Source organism: Carassius auratus, chromosome 22 (genome assembly GCF_003368295.1).
Source record: "Carassius auratus strain Wakin chromosome 22, ASM336829v1, whole genome shotgun sequence".
NCBI classification, from domain to species: Eukaryota; Metazoa; Chordata; class Actinopteri; order Cypriniformes; family Cyprinidae; genus Carassius; species Carassius auratus.
In genome coordinates this window covers 12624858-12647627 of record NC_039264.1, presented here as the reverse complement: position 1 = coordinate 12647627, position 22770 = coordinate 12624858, and the positions used below count along the sequence as shown (strand labels likewise).

Sequence of the window (22770 nt, the reverse complement as noted above, 5' to 3'; positions counted from 1 at the left end):
TTTTCCCTGAGAGGAGCCAGGGCTCCCTCCGTGACCTTTGTAAAGACGCGGGGAGACAGGGCCAACCCGAATGGGAGAACCTTGTACTGATATGCCTGCCCCTCGAAAGCAAACCAAAGAAACGTTCTGTGTTGAGGAAGAATGGAGACATGATCGATCGCTGCAAACCAATCCATCGGATGAATGCATTTGAAAATGCGCTTGGGCGTTAGCATCTTGAACGGGAGTCTGTCCAGAGCTTGGTTCAAGACACGCAAGTCCAGGATTGGCCGTAACCCACCTGTCTTCTTGGGCATCTTTGCCCACCATCGTCGCGTGGACACCCCGAAAACTGGGGGGACGCCGGGCGAATTGAATTGCGTAGCCGAGCCTGAGCGTCCGGATGAGCCAGTGGGAAGGCCTGGGGAGCTCTAGCCAGGCTCCCAGGAACCGAACCAGCGGGGTCAAGGGGACTACAGGCGTACCCACAGTGGGGCAGCGTGGTGGAGCATAAAGCCCTGGCATGGGAGGCATAGCGTCCCTTAGCGGGGGCGGAGTGTGGGCACTCATCTGACTCCAAGTAGCAAAGAGGGCATGAGAAGGCGAAGCGTTCTTGAGCCGTCTTTGCATGGAAACTGGCAAGGGGAGAGGAGAACGAGAGCGGCGAGGAAGCACATCGCCAACTGTCGTTCGTGGCCTCTTAGGACCCAGAGGTGGAGGAAACAGTTCTTTTAATGAAGGTTTGCGTACCACCGGCCGCAGGGCCAGTGGCGGAACAAAAAGAAAAAGAAAACAAAGGATTCTCCCCCGACCCTCCTCCGGGGGAAGGAGTGGTCCTGCTACCATCTCCTGATGAACTGACGTCTCCAACTCTGGGTCGCCCGTCTCAGGAACGCCCTACAGAATTAATACATGGTATATGATTAAAGTATGTTTAGATGAGAAACATAAATTAATCATGTAGGACATATGATATGCATATCTAAAGATTCAACAACCCCCCCCCATTGCTCCCCATTTTCTAAAACAGTTTTTATTGCTGTTTTGTTTTAGTCTGTGGCTAATTAAATTGTTTTAATTAAATTGTTTTAATCTTCTGAATCCAGCTGTGTGTCCATGAAGAGTGATGCTTCAATGGATCATCCAATTAATTTTAGCTTGGGAGACTCATCTGCTGATTTGAGGTATTGTTTAGTTTACAGTATGAGAAATATGCATGTATGATATTAATTTACTTAACTCTATTAAATATATTAACATGTTTACAAAAATATTAATTATTTGTTTAACTACAGTAAAAAACTTGAAGGACTAGAATCACATACAGCAAAGAAGAACTTAGACTCCATTTTCAAGGTTGGTTTTGTGTGTGTGTCCCAACACAATAACCCTCTGGATAAAGGTATTAAGAAATTGTGAAATCTGTGAAATCATCTCTGTAAAAATCACATTTACTTTCCTACCCACGTAAGTTAATTTGTAGTCCGCTATAAAGCAGATCAATGTCCACTAAAGCAGAGAAGCTGAATCCATATGTAACCTGACTGCTGCAAAAAGATGAACATCAATCTAACAAACAGCCGATCCAGTCAAACTCCCTCTTTTAACCTCAGTATCTGTAGACGCTGATTTTTGAGCATACAGTGGAAGTTATTAACAGTTGTGATATAATTCAGTGATGTTTATTAGTACTCATGCCTTTGACTACAATATAAATACAGGCTTGACTCTTGTGTATTGCTACTTTTGTTCAACCTCTCTGTGACTGAATGGAGGTTTATTGTTTGAATATTTATTGTGATTTCAGGAGCTTGAGCACAAAATAATTTCTGTGGTTAAGAGTGAGTTAAAAAGCTTTAAGAGACTGTTGAGTCCAGATTACCCAGAATGCTCTAAAACAGACCGTTATGATGATGAGGGTCATAACCGAGTCAGAGAGGGGCTTCTGAAGTTCACACTACTAATGCTGAGGAAGATGAACCAGACAGACCTCGCTGACACACTACAGACCAGTAAGAGCTCTGGATTAGCCTATTATAGCCTGTTTTTATTATCAACCTTCTGTCTTCAGTCACTAATGCTCCTGAATGTCACGACACAATCTAATATAAAACATATAAAGCCTTAAAATACTTTTTTAACATATCGCTCTGCCAATAACAACAATCATTTCCTTTGCACAGAGCTGATGTTTGTGTATCAACAAAAACTCAGATCCAGACTACAGGATAAATATCAGAGAATCAGTGAAGGACTGTCCAATCATGGAGACTCAACACGTCTGAATGAGATCTACACAGAGCTCTACATCACAGAGGGAGGCAGTGGAGAGGTCAATAATGAACATGAGGTGAGACGGATTGAGACAGTGTCCAGGAGACCAGAGACACAGGAGACACCAATCAACTGCAATGACATATTTAAACCCTCACCTGGACAAGACAAACCCATCAGAACTGTGCTGACTAAAGGAGTCGCTGGAATTGGAAAAACAGTCTCTGTGCAGAAGTTCATTCTGGACTGGGCTGAAGGAAAAGAAAATCAGGATGTTCATTTCATATTTCCACTTCCTTTCAGGGAGCTGAATTTGATACAGAAACACCTCAGTCTTGTGGATCTTCTAAACCACCTTCACACAGAAACCAAAGAATTTAAATCAGCAGATTATGAGGACTACAAAGTCATGTTCATATTTGATGGTCTGGATGAGTGTCGACTACGTCTAGATTTCCATAACAACCAGAGTTTGTCTGATGTGACCGAATCAGCCTCAGTGGATGTGTTGCTGACCAACCTCATCAAGGGGAACCTACTTCCTTCTGCTCTCCTCTGGATCACCTCTTGACCAGCAGCAGCCAATCAGATCCCTCCTGAATGTGTCCACCAGGTCACAGAGGTACGAGGATTCCACGACCCTCAGAAGGAGGAATATTTCAGGAAGAGAATAAATGATCCGAGTCTGGCTGATAGAATCATCACACACATCCGATCAACAAGAAGTCTGTTCATCATGTGTCACATCCCAGTCTTCTGCTGGATTTCAGCCATTGTTCTGGAGAGGATGATGGGTACTGCAGAGATTCCCAAGACTCTCACACAAATGTTCACACACTTCCTGATCTTTCAGACCAAACTGAAGACACGGAAGTATGATGGGAAATATGAAATCGATCCCGATCAGGCTAGAAAGACTATTCTGTCTCTAGGAAAACTGGCTTTTGAACAGCTGGAAAAAGGGAACCTGATCTTCTATGAGGAGGACCTGAAGAGAGTGGTATCGATGTCAGAGAAGTGTCTGTGTACTCAGGAGTTTGTTCCCAGATCTTTAGAGAGGAGTTTGGACTGCAGCTGGGGAAAGTGTATAGCTTTGTACATCTGAGTATTCAGGAGTTTCTAGCTGCTTTATTCAAGCTACTGTCCTTTTCTGAACAAAACACAGGACCTGAGAATGAGTACTGGACACCAATAACCAGTTTACTGAAGAAAGAAGTGGACAAGGTGTTACAGAGTGAAAATGGACACTGGGATCTCTTCCTCCGGTTCCTTCTAGGTCTCTCTCTAGAGTCTAATCAGACTCTCTTACAAGGCCTCCTGAGAAAGACAGTAAGCAGCTCTGATATCAATCAGGAAACAGCTGCATATATCAAACAGAAGATCAGGGAGAATGCCTCTACAGAGGAATCCATCAATCTGTTCCACTGTCTGAATGAACTGAATGATCGTTCACTAGAGCAGGAAGTACAAACATACCTGAGCAGAACAGGTATCAGTCATCTCTCTGAAGTCTATCTGTCTCCTGCTCAGTGGTCTGCTCTGGTGTTTGTGCTGTTGAACTCAGAAGAGGAGCTGGATGAGTTTAAACTGAGTAAATCTCATCGATCAGAAGAATGCCTTCTGAAGCTGCTGCCAGTGATTAAAGCATCAAGAAAGGCTGAGTGAGTATTTTACAGTGTCTTTGTTTTATTGACCATTTTATACAGTAAGCCTGTGTTTCTCTTCAATGTTTCTGTACATTTTGAGGACTTTCTTATGTGACACACTCAGCTAACATCTTAAAGTGCTTTACTAATGACCTGAAGTTATGAATCCTGAAGTTATGAATCAAGTATGCAATTCTTGCACCGCTCTTGTTTAGCCTGTATATGCCTCCACTGAGTCAAATAATGAGAAAGAACCAAATTGCCTATCACAGCTATGCTGATGATACCCAGATTTACCTAGCCTTATCTCCAAATGACTACAGCCCCATTGACTCCCTCTGCCAATGCATTGATGAAATTAATAATTGGATGTGCCAGAATTTTTTTCAGTTAAACAAGGAAAAAACAGAAGTCATTGCATTTGGAAACAAAGATGAAGTGTTCAAGGTGAATGCATACCTTGACTCTAGGGGTCAAACAACTAAAAATCAAGTCAGGAATCTTGGTGTGATTCTGGAGACAGACCTTAGTTTCAGTAGTCATGTCAAAGCAGTAACTAAATCAGCATACTATCATTTAAAAAACATCGCAAGAATTAGATGTTTTGTTTCCAGTCAAGACTTGGAGAAACTTGTTCATGCCTTTATCACCAGCAGGGTGGACTATTGTAATGGGCTCCTCACTGGCCTTCCCAAAAAGACCATTAGACAGCTGCAGCTCATCCAGAACGCTGCTGCCAGGATTCTGACTAGAACCAGAAAATCTGAGCATATCACACCAGTCCTCAGGTCCTTACACTGGCTTCCAGTTACATTTAGGATTGATTTTAAAGTACTTTTACTCGTATATAAGTCACTAAATGACCTAGGACCGAAATATATTGCAGATATGTTCACTGAATATAAACCTAACAGAGTACTCAGATCATTAGGACTGAGTCAGTTAGAAATACCAAGAGTTCACACAAAACAAGGGGAGTCCTCCTTTAGTTACTATGCTGCCCGCAGTTGGAATCAGCTTCCAGAAGAGATCAGATGTGCTAAAACACTAGTCACATTTAAATCTAGACTCCAAACGCATCTTTTTAACTGTGCATTTTTTGAATGAGCACTGTGCAATGTCCGAACTGATTGCGCTATATTTTCACTGTTTTATGTTTTATTATTATTTGTATGTAAAATCATTTTCTAACTGTTTTTAAATGTTTTAATCATTTTAAAAGTTTTAAAATTACTTGTTTTATTTTTGTTATTATTTTTCTTCATGATTATTTTACTTTCTTTTATGTAAAGCACTTTGAATTACCATTGTGTACGAAATGTGCTATATAAATAAACTTGCCTTGCCTTGCCTATAAGAGAGATTCATCCAAACTGTTCAAAGTTGAGGTGCCTTCAGGAACAGATTGAGATCATCATCATTCACCTAAAATGTACATTCAGGTTTATTGAAATAAATGTAATGAATTCAAATTCAATCTAATAATTCATAAGTGAAGCTTTCTGTAAAGTTGCTTTGCAATGATTTGTATCATTAAAAGCGCTATACAAATAAACTTGAATTTAATTGAATTTAATTAATTCAGTTTCATGAAATTGAATTATAAGACAAAATGTGTCTTAGTAAAACTGGGGAAGAGTAAAAGATTTTTAGACAATGGCACTCAAGTTTGAGTTAATTTGTATAGCGTTTTTACGATACAAATCATTGCAAAACAACTTTACAGAAAAATTAAGTTTCTACAATATTTAGTAGTAGCTTATCAGTGGTCACTGTCAGTTTATGTGCATGTCAGAAGAAACAGCCGATCAACAGAGAAGGACAGCAGCTTGTAAGTGTTTTGTCTCGTTTTCTCATTATACTACTGTGTGATCGTCATTGCTTGGAAAGTTTTGGTTTAAATTGTGTGTCTTACCCTGGTAAATACGTGCTGAAAGTGATGCTTGGTTTCGCATTGTGGGACTGCCCAGTTTCGATCTGCTAAAAAGTGAGGTGTGGCCAGCTGACTTCAATCACAGTTAATCAGGCAAATATAAAAGTGGTCGGTTTCACAGCGGTAGCCCTCGTGTGAAGACCGATGAGTGTAAAGACATCGACTCTACCTGCATGACTCCACCGAGGAAGGACACCGACAGGGCACTTGAGTATTGTTTTCTCCCATTTCTTTACTTTTTGTATAGCTTGTTCTCAAATACTTATTTCTCACACATGTAGTCACTATGTGCTTTGGAATCTCTACTATCACTACTAACACTCATAGAGCACGCTATGTACATCGCAGGAAGGCCTGTCCAACAAACCTACGGCCTGTCCCTCTGACCTCTACTACCACGCTCTCTATTCCAGTTGGTCTCTGGAACTGCCAGTATGCTGTTAACAAAGCAGACTTAATTTCCACTATTGCTACTCATTCCGGTCTCAACCTTATGGCACTGACTCAGACTTGGATCAAACCTGAAGATACTGCCACTCCCGCAGCCCTCTCCACTAATTTCACTTGTTCCCACACTCCTTATACCACTGGGAGGGGTGGAGGTACTTGTCTCCTTATATCAGAAGAATGGACATTTGATCTTCAGCCATCACCTGCAGATAATGGTTCATTTGAATCACATGCCATTACTGTAACCCACCCTGTTAAAATCCACTTTGTGGTCATTTATCGTCCCCCAGGGCAATTGGGAAACTTCTTGGAGGAGTTGGATGTGCTGCTATCAAACGTTCCTGAAGATGGTACTCCTCTGGTACTGCTTGGTGACTTCAACATCCACCAAGATAAACCCCAGGCTGCTGACTTCAAAACTCTGCTCACCTCATTTGATCTCAAGCGAGTGTCTACTACAGTGACTCACAAATCAGGCAACCAACTGGACCTCTTCTACACGCGCTGTTGCTCTGTGGACAACTCTTCAGATGCTCTTCACTGCACACCTCAGACCACTTCCTCGTTACTGCTAACCTAGCACTTACTCCTGAAGCGGCACACACTCCAACCCAGGTCAGGTTACCTTTCAACGGAACCTACGCTCACTCTCACCATCTCACCTATCTTCTGTGGTTTCATCCTCGCTTCCTGCAATCTCTCAGTTTTCAGATATGGGCACGAACAGTGCTACGGACACTCTTTGCTCCACTTTAACATCTTGCTTGGACAACTTTTGCCCACAGTTGTCTATACCAGCACATACCGCCCCATCTGCCCCCTGGCTGTCTGAGGTTCTCTGTGAACATCGCTCTTAACTCAGGACTGCAAAGAGGAAATGCCATAAATCAAGAAACTCCACCCACCTCAGTGTGTATCAGTCTCTCATATCTTCCTTCTCTGCAAAGGTCTTCACAGCTAAAACATCCTACTACCACAACAAAATTAACTGCTGTTGTGACGCTCGGACATTCTTCAAAACTTTCTCTTCTCTTCTTAATCTGTCTCCACCACCTCCTACTTCAACTTTTACGCCTATTTCACATGTAATCCGTCTGCAGTGCATATGCAGTCCGTGTGCGTTACGTATGTGGTGCTAAAGCAGCACAGACTCATTGTAATTTCACACAGGACGCGTTTGCAGTCCGCTACTGATCCGCAGCTGTTTAAGCCAAAAAACACAACATTTGTCCATTATTTTTAAATCAAATAATGTAAAAAAATAATAATAATGAAAAAAAATCTAAAAGCTTTTTCAGCATTGTGATACTCTTTCATCACAGTACAGTAACAATCTTTCATAGACATATTTAAATTCAAATTTAAACAACGTATTACTCATGCATTTGACTGCTAGGTTTTCATAATAATTTGCTGAAACAATCTGCAACACATTTAAACACAACATTAGCCTACTTTATTGTTAGGATATCACAAACATCATTCAGATTCTTGTGGCTCTTCATATTCTAATGGCACTTGAGAAACAACAGATACATGTAATCATGTGGCTGTCATTCATATGGTCTCAAATATGTATGCATGTATGTGTGTGTGTATATATATATATATATATATATATATATATATATATATATATATATATATACACAGTACAGACCAAAAGTTTGGACACACCTTCTCATTCAAAGAATTTTCTTTATTTTCATGACTATGAAAATTGTAGAGTCACACTGAAGGCATCAAGGGCTATTTGACCAAGAAGGAGAGTGACCTGGCCTCCACAGTCACCGGACCTGAACCCAATCAAGATGGTTTAGGGGTGAGCTGGACCACAGACAGAAGGCAAAAGGGCCAACAAGTGCTAAGCATGTCTCGAGGAACTCCTTCAAGACTGTTGGAAGACCATTTCAGGTGACTACCTCTTGAAGCTCATCAAGAGAATGCCGAGAGAGTGTGCAAAGCAGTAATCAAAGCAAAAGGTGGCTACTTTGAAGAACCTAGAATATTACATATTTTCAGTTGTTTCACACTTTTTTGTTATGTATATAATTCCATATATAATTCATAATGTGTTAATTCATAGTTTCGATGCCTTCAGTGTGAATCTACAATTTTCATAGTCAAAACTCTTTGAATGAGAAGGTGTGTCCAAACTTTTGGTCTGTAATGTACATATACACTGTATATATACTAATACTGTGTTTGACCCCCTTTCACCTTCAGAACTGCCTTAATTCTGCGTGGCACTGATTCAACAAGGTGCAGAAAGCATTCTTTAGAAATGTTGGCCCATATTGATAGGATAGCATCTTGCAGTTGATGGAGATTTGTGGGATGTACATCCAGGGCACAAAGCTCTTGTTCCACCACATCCCAAAGATGCTCTATTGGGTTGAGATCTGGGGCCTCATTTATAAAACTTTGCATAGGATTTGCGTCAGAAGTGGCGTACGGATGAAACATAGGACGTGCGTACGCACAGAAATATTCGGATTTATAAAACCGTGCGCACGCACATCCTACGGATTTTTCCCTTAATAAATCACAATCAATTCTAAATGTAGCGCAGCTTTTGCGGCTTCATGACACGCCCATAGTTGCCCATAAATAGTCCGTGAAACGCCCACAAGTTAATATCCATTGATTGCGAAATCATGGCAAACACAGAGAGGAAATCAAAAAAACGTAACTTCACTCAATGTGAAGTAGAAGTTATCGTTGGCGAGGTGGAAAAGAGGAGAAAAATGTTGTTTGGAGGGCACAGTGTGGGCATTACTAATGCCAAAAAGGCACTTGAGTGGCAAACGGTGGCAGACGCCGTAAATGCTGTAGCCTCACAACCTCGGACCGTGGCCGAAATAAAAAAGAAATGGTCGTACATCAAAGTCGAGGCAAAAAAACGTCTAGCGCTCCATCGCCAGAGTGTGTCTGCCACGGGTGGGGGAAAGGGGACACCGGAGCTGACCCCTCTTGATGAGAGACTGGCGGCAATTATTGGGGAATCCCTATTAAGTGGAGTGGTGACTGAGGCGGAGGGGGACACTGACGCGCCAGATGCACCGGGTGACACAGGTAAGAGAAATAAGTAAAATGAATGCAGTCAAGTCAAATGTATTCAGGCTACACAATTACAGTTTATTAATATAGGACAATTTTATTTCAGTTGCTGGGTGTTCCAGCGGGGCCAGTGGTTACGATGCTGCAGCTGAGCAGCCGTCTGGACCCAGCGTCTCCACGGCACGCGGCTCTCAACCCTCCAGCAGTGGACGTGTCCTCACCGATGCAGTCCTTGAAATGCAGAGGGAAGTCATTAGTTCAATCAGAGAGGTGGCCAAGGAGTTGGGCGAAATCAAGACTGCCCTGACTGAAATAAACTGCACGATGAGGGAATACTTGAATATATAATATTTTCCACACCTTTTGTTGTTCTTTACAAGCGACGCATCACTTCCAAACGCTGGCGCACAGCAGCAGCATTTGGTTCAAATGCGTGGGGATGGGGCTCAGGGTCGGGGCCAACACAGCAATCGGCGCCAGGGGGTAGAGGCACGTTTTTAAGCTGTGCCACATTGTGTAGCACAGCACATGCCAGCACGATTTGGCACACCTTTTCAGGCGTGTACAATAACCTCCCTCCAGTGCAGTCGAGGCAGCGCCATCTGCCCTTAAACAGGCCGATGGTGCGCTCCACTATAGCGCGAGCTCGGCTGTGGCACATGTTGTAGTGCCTTTCCTCTGCACTATGTGGGTTGAAGAAAGGCGTAAGCAGCCACTGTTTGAGGGGATATCCACTGTCCCCTGCAAGGATAGTGAAAGGGTTAAGACATTGAAGTACATTAAAATGTGAATGTCTATAGCCTAATCAAACGTACCTAGAAGCCAGCCATCACGTATAGCACCAGCCTCGAGTCTGCGTCCAACACTGCTGTGTCTTAAAATAAATGAGTCATGGGTTGACCCAGGCCACCGAGCTACTACATTAGTGAGCAACATGTCTGCATCACAAATAATTTGGACATTGATTGAATGAAAATGCTTTCTATTAATGAAAGTATTTTCATTAACGTTCGGTGCCCTTATGGCAACATGAGTGCAGGCAATAGCACCGATGACATTTGGGAAACCATACATAGCTGCAAATTGAGCTTTCTTGTTTGCCTGTTCACCCGCCGTGTATGGAAACTTTATGGAATCATGGGACGAAGCTATTATGCCTTTTAACACATCTGGCATTACCCGGCTAAGGGTCGGCTGAGATATTCCTGACCTGTCAGCCAATTCCCTCTGAAAAGTGCCAGTCGCCAGGAATCCTAGTGTTGTTAGGACTTGAAGTGGGACTGGCACGGCGTGGTTCCTCCAAGTGCTCCTCTGTAACGCCGGGCCCAAAAGCCCGCAGAGGTCCAACAGGATGGCTCGAGGAAGTCGGAACCGGCTCATAAGCCACTCGTCCTCGTTTGCCAGCAAGTCTTCTTGCTGTCTAAAGATGCGTTCACTCAGAATTCTTCCATTTGCCACATCTTCTAAGAGCGCAAGATCAGCCATTCTGCGTCATTACGCATTGTGATGGGGCATTTTATTTCCATCCATTTAATTGCATCTGACAAGCTACAGATGTTGGTAATAATCGACATGGAAATGGGAAATCGATCAAACGGGTGTTCGTGTAGGCTGTTAATTGTAAGACTTGCTTTGTGAATTCTTCATGTTATTTATGAGAGGCAGTATTGTCATTTTCACTTTCACTTTCACGCGTTTCTTCCATGTGCCGACGGTGTCGCCATTTCTCATTTCACCCGTTTTTGTGCGTACGCCTGGGTCAGAGCTTGCGTGAAGGACCGTACATTTTCCCGTCAAGTTTGCTTTTTATAAATATCAATTATTGCGTAGAGAGTGGCGTACGCCTTCTTTTGTGCGTACGCAACGTTTATAAATGAGGCCCCTGGTGACTGTGGGGGCCATTTTAGTACAGTGAACTCATTGTCATGTTTAAGAAACCAATTAGAGATGATTTGAGCTTTGTGACATGGCGCATTATTGTAATGGGTGTCTGAAGCTGGAATCGAACTCAGGTCTTCTAGTCAACTGAGCTCCCTGTTTACCACTGGGCTATGGTGAGTGATAGATATCCATTGGACCCAAGAGCAGAAGGATAACGAGCAGGCTTTGTCAATCAAACAAAAGGGTTTTACTGTAGGCTTCAAGTTCCCAAAGAACAACATAAGAGAGCTTCCTCAGTGAAAATACAAAACAAAAGAAGAACAGTAACAAAACCAGAAGTTTAACAAACTTGACTTTCTAGGCAAGGATAACACACGATAGGTTAGCTCAAGATTGAACACAAGTCTAAGGAAGAGGCACACATAAATAGGCAGAACACCAACAAGATAATGACCAGCAGGTGGTAGAAATCAATTCCTAATTAGTGATGACCCAGAGAGTTCTACAATGGCTGGGCCACCTAGTTGATGGGAGAGTCATTACACCTCATGAGTGACAGCGCCAACTAATGGTTGGGAGAGTCATTACATGGGAAGCAACTAGAGGCTGGAGCCTTACAATTATCCTGCTGGAAGTAGCCATCAGAGTATGGGTAGATGGTGGTCATAAAGGGATGGACATGGTCAGAATCAATGATCAGGTAGGCTGTGCCATTTAAACGACAACCAATTGGCACTAAGGGGCCTAAAGTGTGCCAAGAAAACACCCCCCACACCATTACACCACTACCACCAGCCTGCACAGTGGTAATAAGGCATGATGGATCCATGTTCTCATTTTGTTTATGCCAAATTCTAACTGAATGTCTCATCAGACCAGGAAACATTTTTCCAGTCTTCAACTGTCCAATTTTGGTGAGCTCATGCAAATTGTAGCCTCTTTTTCCTATTTGTAGTTGATATGTGTGGTACCCGGTAGGGTCTTCTGCTGTGGTAGCCCATCCACCTCAAGGTTGTGCGTGATGTGGCTTCACAAATACTTTGCTGCATACCTCGGTTGTAACGAGTGGTTATTTCAGTCAAAGTTGCTTGAAACAGTTGGCCCATTCTCCTCTGACCTCTAGCATCAACAAGGCATTTTCGCCCACAGGACTGCCTCATACTGGATGTTTTTCCCTTTTCACACCATTCTTGGTAAATCCTAGAAATGGTTGTGAGTGAAAATCCCAGTAAGAAAGGTTTTGAATGATTTAATTAGACAAGAGTCAAATTTGTATAGCAGTATGTTTCAGAGAGAACTTAGTAGGAAGAAGATTCTATCAACATACTCTTAGGTTGTAAAAGTTATCTGGTCTGGCTGAGGTGCCATGGTTGCCTTGGTTACCAAGGGTATGGAGTCGTTTGCAGTGATCCTGGGCCCTCATTTATCAACAGTGTGTAGAAAAGGTTCTACATTTTGTCAAACGAATGAAATTTAGAATGTGCTTAAGTACAAGAAAATCTGCATTTATCAAACGTGTGCACGCAGTTCTTACGCACATGAGTAAGCAATCATTGTTGATAAATACCACATGTGCGTAAGTACCATGCTCATTCACATTCATGGTCATTAGCATTCGGAAACGCCTCCAATTAACCATATATGGTGACAAAACTTCCCTTTAAAAATTACGTGATTGTGTTTTTTCCTCACTGCAATAATGGCAAAGAGAGCAAAGAAGAGGAACTTCACAAACACAGAATTAGAGATACTTGTAAATGAAGTTGAATCCAACCAACGGATATTGTTTAGTTCATTCACTGCAGGAGGAATTACAAATAAAAGAAAAAATGCTGCATGGGAGAATGTCACCAATGCAGTTAATTCCGTTGGGTCTGAGGAGAGAACTGTCCCAGAAATGAAAAAAAAAAGGTTTGATATTAAAGTATTGGCTAAAAAATGTGTCACAGCACACAGGCGAGAAATGTCCGCAACTGGAGGAGGACAGACAACAACGGAACTTTCCCCATTGGACAACCGCATAGCCTGCATCATCGGAGACATGGGATTACTAAGAACGGTGACACTGATGCTCTTGCGACAGAACAAACCGGGCCATCGAACACCCAAAGTGAAGGTAAAATAAACCAACTGGAATAGGATGTGTTTGCATACATTTTATTTCAATTTGTAAACTTTTAATGAAATCATTCATAGGATAAACTCAATTAAATTAATGTGAACATGTGTTTCCTTAATAGCGACACCCGTTGTGCCTGAGGAGCTTGAGGAGCCGGGCCCATCCATTGCCCCTTCCATGCGCTGTGCGCCAAGAGTGCTGAGTGAGGCGGTGCTACAAAATCAAGAGGAAACAACAAAATCCATTAATGACCTAAAGGATCAACTGAGCAACATAACGAATGTATTGATTCAAATTAACGAGTATCTGAAACAGATTGCCTCTAGCAAATACAATTGCTAATAAACCATAAACTGCTGACTCATATGATTTCAGTTATTTGTTTCCACGAAGCTGCAAAACACAAAATGAAATCGCTGTAATGTTTCTGCACTCGACCAATGGCCAGACTTACCTAAAATGTCTGTATGATCCTCTATCTTGTCTGAATGCCAGCGGCATTAGGAGGTGGCAGGGGCACTGCATCGGGCATAGGGCCATCTGGTCTTGGGGGTTCCTGCAGAGGGATGCCCTGTCTGATGGCCAAGTTGTGTAGCACACTGCAAGCCATGATGATTTTGCATGCTTTTTCTGGCTGATACTGCAGTGTCCTTCCCGTGCTTGACAGACACAGCCATCGTCCTTTCAGAAGGCCTATTGCGCGCTCAACAGTGCTCATTGATGAGTCGTGTGTTCCTCCAGGCCACCGCGCAACGACGTTTAATAACAACAAATTTGCATCACAAATTATTTGGACATTAACAGAATGAAACCCTTTTCTATTTACATAATTAAATTCATTGGTTGATGGTGCTTTTATGGCGATGTGGGTGCAGTCTATAGCTCCAATTATGTTTGGGAATCTAGCAATGGCATGAAAGTCCCGTTTTATTGCGGCTTGTTGAGGATTTCGATAAGGGAACTGGATGTAGGTTGGGGCCAAGGAAATAATTGCATCCAACACTGCCGGCATGATCCTACTCACTGATGGCTGGGATATACCACATATGTCTCCAACCTCACGCTGAAATGTGCCAGTAGCTAAAAATCCAAGGGTGGACAGGAGTTGGATTGTGCATGGGAATGGCTTTTGTGCGATTTGTTTCTCTCTCCAACACTGGTCCTAAATCATGACACAAATCCAGCAGTACATTTTTGGGAAAGCGGTACCTACTTAGAAGGCCAATGCTACATCATCATTATTCTAAAAATAAGTAGAGAAGTTATCATCCTAAAACAGGGTTTGTCATGGGGCACGTGGTCCAGAGTGTATATGGCTAGTATATCCATTTACTTTAACTTTACTCTAAATATATTAACTTACCTGCTATACTTTAATATTTAATGTGTTTGTTTATGTCCAGGATTTAGTGCTTAACTGTTGGTCTTTAAAACTATATATATATATATATATATATATATATATATATATATATATATATATATATATATATATATATATATAATAGAGAGAGAGAGAGAGAGAGAGAGAAGTTGGTCCACCCAAAAGATTAAGACTTGTGTGATAGATAAAGTGACAGTTGAGATTCAAATTCATGAACATTCTGCCATCTTAAATCTATGGGATTTTTTTGCTTTTTTGTCCATTGTGTGGACATCGTAGGTCTGATCGCTTAGAAAAGACATAGCTCTCCTCTCCTCAATGTGCCGGTCGATTTGACACCTCTTTCATTGATCTGTGACAAATGGTGAATTAACTTATCTCATCTTAACTTTTTCTGTATTTTCTCTGCAGTCTTTCCAGCTGTTGTATTACACAGAAAGGTTGTGCTGCTCTGAGTTCAGCTCTGAGATCAGACCCCACACACCTGAAAGAACTGAATCTGAGCTGTAATAAACCAGGAGACTCAGGAGTGAAGCTGCTCTCTGCTGTACTGGAGGATCCACACTGTAAACTGGAGAAACTACAGTGAGCCAAGTCAAGTCACCTTTATTTATGTAGTGATTTAAACAAAAAAGACTGTGTCAAAGCAACTGAATAACATTAAGAAAACATTGTCAATAATGCAAAATGACAGTTAAAGTGAGTTCATCATTGAATTCAGTGATGTCATCATCCCAGTTCAGTTTAAATAGTATTTAATTTCATTTTCATTTCGGTTCATTCTTGATTTAAAAAATTCTTCAGGTTCCATATGCAGAGTGAAATGGGAACGGTCCAGCATTTAGCAATAATTAGTATTAACTGATTTTTCAAACTAACAACTCTTTGCATTTTTGGATTATGCCTTATGTGTGACCAAAAATTAAGTATTATTTGTTTCAGCTGTTTGATCGCAGGTGCCTCGCGCACATATTCACTGGAAACAGCAATCGTTCACCAGATATTTGGCGAGTGCACTTTGACATATTGTTAATTATGATTTTTTTTTCATCCATACTGAAACACACACAGCCTATTTACTTCATGAATAATAGTTAAGCTTCAACTGGGCAACATCACGAATATGGAAACGTTTGATTTCTCCTGATTGAGAAAGCCCAACCTTACCTTATGCTTAGCTTTAAATTATTATTATTATTATTATTATTATTTGTTATTACTAAGCCTATATTATTATATACTGCAATTATATTTATCCATTAGAATTATATATTTTTAATTATTGTTTTGTTCTGATAAATTTGTTAAATTTAAAGGATTTGTTGTAAAATATTTTCTTATAGCCTATTTTTTTCCTCTCACAAAAAGCCTGTTTAAAAAAAATGCAGCAAACGAAAATAGGTGATTAATCCGTTAAAATTAAACCTATACAACCTAACCTATACTCATATATTTTTTCCTCTGACAAACTTAATTTATTTTTTAGCGTATTTAAAATATAAAAATTAAAGAAAACATTCAGCAAATGAAAATAGGCGATATTGGTTAATCCGTTAAAATGTGTTACTCTTGGTTAACAGTAATTATAATTATTTTACTTCAGAACAGAGCCTGGGACTAATCTAGGCTATCCAGGGTTTTTTTTTTTTTCATTGCATCTGAAAATGACTTTGTTCATTACATTCACTTCTTGAGCTCTGGCGCAGATCAGCCTCCCGCGATGCTCAGCTGTGGACGTTTTAAAAATGTTTGATATAAAGCAGTGGTTCTCAACCCGCAACCCGCCAAAAATTCTAATGCGGCCCACACCACATGCTGAATAAAAAAAAAAAAACTTTATTAGTATGTAAAATTTTATTGGCTACATCAATTAAAGAAATATATGCTACTAATGAAATATAGTAGCGAATCACAGTAGCGATGTCTACTTAGTGTAGTTGCATTTGCACTTTCCAGTAAGTTTTTTAATCTATTAAATAAACTTCATTACATCAAGTTCCCCCCCCATTCAAGACCTTGGTTCAGTCTTGCTCATTATATCAGCAAAGTTTTAGCTTCACGCATGCTCGGAATCTCCAGCTGATCAGTTCTTAGTATGTTAAATGTGTCCCAAAGAAACGGTTCTCGGAACATGTCCGAAAGAAACGGTTCTCAGTTTAGTGTACTGGTGATTAGAGAACTGTTGACTCGAGAACCACTGTAGTAGTATCATTCGTTTGGTAATACACACATGCTCAATCGGTTCTCTCAATTTGTACAGCATGTTCTTATCTGATTGCAATCCAATGACAGGGATGCACATTTTTAAGGACAAGACAGTAGCCTATAGGATCTATTTTCACTGGTTTGTAATGGGTTTTATTGGCTTTGTCTGGCAGTGTAGGTAGATTGCATCACAGTATGTTAAGGGGCGTAACATTTCTGTCACACTCTTGAGGTATTCAGCCAATCACAACTCACTAGATAGCTGGCCAATCAGTGTACACATCACTTTACAGAACAATGAGCTTTGTTAAAATCAACGTGTTTCAAAAAGGTGGGGCATATAGTAGCAATAATAATGTACATCATGTGGAAAATGTTTTTTCGATCTTTTTAGCAGTCATATGATCCCTTTAGACAATCTCAGAGACCATACATTTTCTTCACTCTTTACAGGCTGTTTGACTGCAGTATTGGAGAGGAAGGTTGTGCTGCTCTGATTTCAGCTCTGAGATCGAACCCCTCACACCTGACAGAACTGAATCTGAGCAGTAATAAACCAGGAGATTCAGGAGTAAAGCAGGTCTCTGCTCTACTGGAGAATCAATACTGTAAACTGAAGAATCTAAAGTAAGTTATAGTATTCTTGAACAAAAAAAACTGAAAGTAGGGGGCATAAATTTTTTTTTTTTTAAATCTAGATTAATCTCACTGTAATCTTGGAATTAATCTAGATTAATCTAGATTAAAATGGCTCATTTGAATTCTGCCATTCAAGGCATTCAGAATATGTGCTAGCCAAATAAAATAATTAAGGCACAAATACATATTAATTAATGACATTCTGATGTTTGAAAGTCTATAGGTTGACATAAATTCAGATATAAATGTAATTAAAAATAAATAAATAAATAATTACCCATTTTCAAACACCTGTCAAACATAGTCTTTTTCTTCTGTCAAGACTGTTGACAGTGTCCTTTATCAGTAGGCTTTATATTTATGCTCAACATGAAGTATAGATATTGTTGTCGTGAAGACAAGAGCCTGGTCTGTCGGCAGCCTCCCTCTATGTCACTAACCCCTCTTTCACCCCGCAAGTGTGAGCAATGCGCGAACAGCGCGTCCGCGCAACTGCATCGTCACTGCAGCAGCAGACTCTCGCGAGTATTCACACTGGATGTGTATAAGTACAGCATCACAGCAGGGGCTGCAAACGTGTTCGGCAGACAGTAAAAACATTTCAAACAATGGGTATAATTCTTTCAACATTTGTTTTCATAACAATACACCATACTTTCACCCAAAACGATTAATTAAAAAGTTTAAATGGGTAAATACATATTTGTTATACTCAATTTTCTTTTCTGGCATAATTGTTAAAACACTAGACATTGGCATTGTTGTTAAAAACTCTTGACATGCTTATTCTGTGCATTTTGAGCATGTTTTGTGTTAAATCACATTGTCCATCAAAAGTGTGCTTTCACTTTCAACGTGAGAAGCACAGCAAAAATAGACTGGACACCGTAACCCCCGCTGCACTGCTGTTCACGCTACGCTCCTGCTTGACGCTCACGCGCTGCTCCTGATCCCGGTGTGAATGCACTCATTGATTAACATGGACAGTGAAAAAAATTTGTGCTGCTCGCGCCTGTCACGCTTGCGGTGTGAAAGAGGGGTATGTGTGAATCAGGTGTGCGTCTTGTCCAGGTTTCCATTGGGAAACTTCTTTAAAAAAATATATATAATTCCCTGAAGCAAACCCGGTAGCATCTTAGCAGCATCCATGTTAGTACATCATGTTTGATGTGTTAATTTCACAGTAAGCATACACACAGGTTTAAAGACTCGTTCTCGCCCCATACAGATTCAGCTAGGTATACATCCGTGCTAAAATATCAAGGTGAAAGTCATCATAGCTCGCGTAGTATAGACCCAGCTCCCAACCCAACTTTGAGAATAGATTAACGGTTATATTTTTTTATGTCATAGTTATACTATAATGTTACTCTTATTTTAACATTATCACCTATATAGCTCTGCACACTGCTTGAAGAGTTAAAACAATAAACTAGTTAAGCATCACAATCAAGAATCGTGTGGGTAGAGTGCATTTATATATTTATAGTAATGAATGTCTCAGCTGCTGGTACCCTAAAGCTTAAAGGGTAAGTTCGCCCGAAAATGAAAATTCTGTCATTAATTTCCTAACCTAATGTCGTTCCAAACCCGTGAGACATTCGTTCATCTTCGGAACACAAATTAATATATTTTTTATGCTTTCTAACAGCTCTCTGACCTTCTCATAGACAACAAGAGTCCTTGCACTATCAACATCCAGAAATGTAGCAAGGAGATTGGTAAAATAATCCATGTGAAATCAGGGGTTCAACCGTAATTTTACGAAGTCACAAGAATACTTTTTGTGTGCAAACAGACTAAATTTCACCGTAGCACAATTTTGTAGAGTATCCACTGAATGCAAACTGTGTATGCTATTCTGTGTTAGCTTTGCCACGCAGATATTTTGTAGGAGACAAACTGTTGAATGCTGTTGGTTGCTGTCGATGGAAGGGTCAGAGAGCTCTCAAATTCCATCAAACATCTTAATTTAATTACCAACTGTATTGAAGGCTTCTACAAACTATTTAGTCATTAAACATACCACTGCATAGCTTTTCATTTATAAAACACTAGACAGGAACTTAGACATCATATAAGTGATTTATTTGAGCACTAGAAATATACAATAAGAATAATTTGAGTAAGACAAATAATAATGATAAGAATAATAAAAAAAAAGATTTAACTTTGTATGCCAATTACAGAAAATCCTGAGATTGCTAAAAATGCAGCATTTAGGCAAGGCAAGGCAAGTTTATTTATATAGCACATTTCGCACACAATGGTAATTCAAAGTGGCCATCACTTTTCATTTACAATGAATTACAATGCAAATAAGTGCTGATGGCCACTTATACAGATGGTAATTACAGAAATGCACTATAAAGTAAATAATCCACTAGTCTAGTCGTTGATAGTGTTCTCTAGTATTGATAGCCATGATTATACAGTAATAGCGAGCTGATTTGCGCTGATTTGCACTCAAACAGATGGTAATCATGCAGACAAATTCACATTCAACATAAAGCCGTCACGAGAGAGTGCCAGAATTCAAATGTACTATCTTTCGCCTATCTTTCATTCACTTTTTTTTGTGGATCGTCTCATTCTGTTTGTGACATGTACACTGCAAAACCATGCTGTTCTTTAACTACCAAGACACAGTTTCTTAGTGTGAGTTATTCCATAACGGACACAAACGTTTTTGTTGCTGAAGACCTGAACGTAAACAAAGGAATTATGATCCATATTACAACGTTATTGCTTCGTTGGACCAAACGTGCTTCATGAGATGTCGTTCAGTAAACCCTTACCATCTTAACTAAAACGGGATTTACAGCTGTGGATGTGTTTGACTTGATATTACGATGAATCTGGTATGTACTGCGTCTCCATTATTCATGTTTTGATGTGTACTGCTTACACAAATGTAGCAAATACAGTCTTTACAAGCTTTCCATTGAAAAACAGCGATCTGTCATTGAAGCTTAAGGCTTAGATCTTTATCATCTTTATCAAGATTCAATTTGTCCCATTTCATTTAATCTATTCGTAAATACTGACACATGCGAGTTGAGCGTGTTGAGGACGTGGGCATTCTGGTGCAGGCTAACAGGTTTTAAACAGTCTCAGAGTTAATTTTTGTTCTTCACAGGCTGTGTGACTGCAGTATTGGAGAAGAAGGCTGTGCTGCTCTGAGTTCAGCTCTGAGATCAAACCCCTCACACCTAACAGAACTGAATCTGAGCTGTAATAAACCAGGAGACTCGGGAGTGAAGCTGCTTTCTGCTCTACTGGAGGATCCACACTGTAAACTGAAGAAACTAGAGTGAGTCTCATCAACTTTCAGAAACTATAGGATTTTGAATGAAAAGTAAAATCATACAAATGTGTCTTCTGTAGCAGTGGTTTTGTTTTATGCCCTCTCTTCCTCAGCTCAAACCCCTTAAAAATGTAATAATAATAATAATAAATAGTTTTGTTAAAGGATTACTCCACCCTAAAATTATTATTTCATATTAATACGATCACCTTAAAAAAATGTAGCAAGGAGTTTAGCGAATGCCTAAATGGTCAACGTTAATGATTATTCCTGTATACCTTCATCGGTCATGTAATAAATTAATTTAAAGAGTTGAGAATGAAAATATGCGTATTTGTAACATGAAGTCTGAGATGTTCGGATCCATTTGCAGTATTTTATTAAGTTAGCGGTCAATCAGGCAGAGATCAGAAAACAGCACCAGGTATGTCAAGGGATATCCAGAAATCAGTAACAATACCAGGCAGAGGTCGGGGTAGGCAGCAGAGAATCACAGTCGGTATACAAAATTCAAGATCAAACACGGAAGGAACAAACACAGGGAAAACGTTCGGAAATGCCAGACAGAACTAAACAAGACTTCACAATTAATGAGAGTCCAAACACATTTTATTAACACAGGAGTGGTAATGGGGAACACCTGGTGGTTATTTGCCCTAATCATGAGATTATTGGAAATGAAGTTGGGAATGGAAAGGGACACCAAATACAAAAGTCCTGAGAGGAGTGCCCTCTACCTGAGTTCATGGGTTCATGAATGGCCTCCGTTGCCATGACAGGACAGAACATGAGTTTGTGAATGGCCTCTGTAGCCATGACATTACAAGCAGGACATGCAAGCAGGATGTAACAGGACATGCAATGAGTTCATAGACAGCCTCCATAGCCGTGACAGGACACGACAAGAGTTCATGGATGGATACTACTGACATGTCCGAAGGTTCTGCAGCGGTTGCCGCCATTGGTGAGTGCAACAGACAGGACGTGACAAGGCTCTGGAAGTTCAGCTGAGTTCAGTTTAGATCATTGGTGATTTGACTGGGCTCATAAAGATCAACTGTGACTTGATTTAGTTCATGAAGATTGGTGGCCACTTGACCTTGCTCATGAAGACCAATGGTGACTTGATTTTGTTAATGAAGATCAACTGTGACTTGACTTTGTTCACATAGAACAATTGTGACTGGACTTAACTTATGAAGTTTAACTGTGGTTTTACTTGACTCTGGAGGATCAACGGGGACCTGACTTGACTCTGGAGGATGAACGGGGACCTGACTTGACTCTGGAGGATCAACGGGGGCCTGACTTAACTCTGGAAGCCTAAAAATCCTTTAACGGATTTGGGTATTAAAAGCATATTAGTATGTTATGTGTAAGCCAGGTTAAAGAAATGGGTCTTTAATCTGGATTTAAACTGCAAGAGTGTGTCTGCCACCCGAACAATGTTAGGTAGGTTATTCCAGAGTTTAGGCACCAAATAGGAAAAGGATCTGCCGCCCGCAGTTGATTTTGATATTCCAGGTATTATCAAATTGCCTGAGTTTTGAGAACGTAGAGGACATAGAGGATTATAATGCAAAAGGAGTCATTCAAATACTGAGATGCTAAACCATTCAGGGCTTTATAAGTACTAAGCAATATGTTAAAATCTATACGATGTTTGATAGGGAACCAGTGCAGTGTTGACATGACCGGGCTAATATTGTCACAGTGTGTCTGGTCTGTGTATCACTGGGTGTCCACTAGAGGTCTCACTTCCCCTTATCGTCACTGTTCATTGTTTTCAGCTGTTTTCACTTACATCATTTGCACTTGTCTTTAAATACCTGGGTTGTTTCTGTCCTTGTTACGGAGTCCTTGTTTAATGTCTTAGCGTTATACATGTCCGTC

General features: G+C 40.5%; 1 pseudogene; it reads left to right on the top strand.

Moving 5' to 3' along the window:
• The first annotated feature begins 1283 nt into the window (after window positions 1-1283).
• LOC113040489 (NACHT, LRR and PYD domains-containing protein 3-like) lies at window positions 1284-20887 on the top strand (annotated as a pseudogene).
• The last annotated feature ends 1883 nt before the right edge of the window (window positions 20888-22770 follow it).